Source organism: Cricetulus griseus, unplaced genomic scaffold (assembly GCF_003668045.3).
Source record: "Cricetulus griseus strain 17A/GY unplaced genomic scaffold, alternate assembly CriGri-PICRH-1.0 unplaced_scaffold_2, whole genome shotgun sequence".
In the NCBI taxonomy this organism is placed as follows: domain Eukaryota; kingdom Metazoa; phylum Chordata; class Mammalia; order Rodentia; family Cricetidae; genus Cricetulus; species Cricetulus griseus.
In genome coordinates, this window is record NW_023276919.1 from 9,497,003 (window position 1) to 9,497,999 (window position 997).

Genomic DNA, 997 nt, shown 5'->3' on the forward strand with positions numbered 1-997 from the left:
TATATCTTGTGTATGATGCACAGGGCCTGTGTGTGTGGTGTGTGTGTGTGTGTGTGTGTGTGTGTGTGTGTGTCCGTCTCAGGAGTCAATTTGCTTTCACGCCCCAACATAGGTCCTAAACATTCAAAGTAAGGTAGGAAGACCTGGGAGCAACTACCTTCATCCATTCAGCCATTTTACTCACTTTTTAATATTAGCTAGCTAAACGGTTAAATTTAACAGGATAGAAGTCACAGATCACACCATTGGTTCTCACACCGTGGGTTGAAACTCTTTGCAAACGTCTATATCTAAAAATATTTTCATTACAATTCATAGTGCTGCCTAAATTACAGTAATTTAGTAGCAATAGAAATAATTTGATGGTTAGGCATCATCACAACATTAAGGTTTACAACCATTTTTCTAAGAAAATTCCCATCAATTTATCCTTACTTTCCATTGTTAAACCAAAACTCCTTCAGTTTGATCCCTGTTTTAATTATACATACTGATAAATTTTCCAATTTATTCCACCTAGTTGTGACCCCACGTTAGCTTATGTTTTGCATCCACCTGCTATGGCGGATGGCTAGGAAAGACAGCTCGAAGCATCTGCACAGACATCTTATAGGGCAGCATAAGGGGAGTGTCTAGGGGTATGCACAGGCTCAGGATTGGCGTGGCTCCAGGCTTGGAGGGTTTGCCCTGTGTTGACTGGTCAACTGGTTGTTATGGCCCGTAGGCCCTCCCAGGGTAGTTTCTATGCTCTGCGCATCATTGCTGTGCATTTGTCCATGAAGCACACCCAGAGCTGTAAAGTATAGCACCACCAGCTATATTCTGATTGGTTCCTTGCCACGAGGCAGGAGCCTAACCTTCTAGTGACCAAGGCAAGGTCAGACAAGTGTGTGTTTAGCTGTTATGGATGCTGAAATGGGGAGCTGGTCCCTTCACCTTCAATGCTCAGCCTGAATCTAGTGGCCAGAAGGGCCCTACTGCTCTTATGACTCCCAAG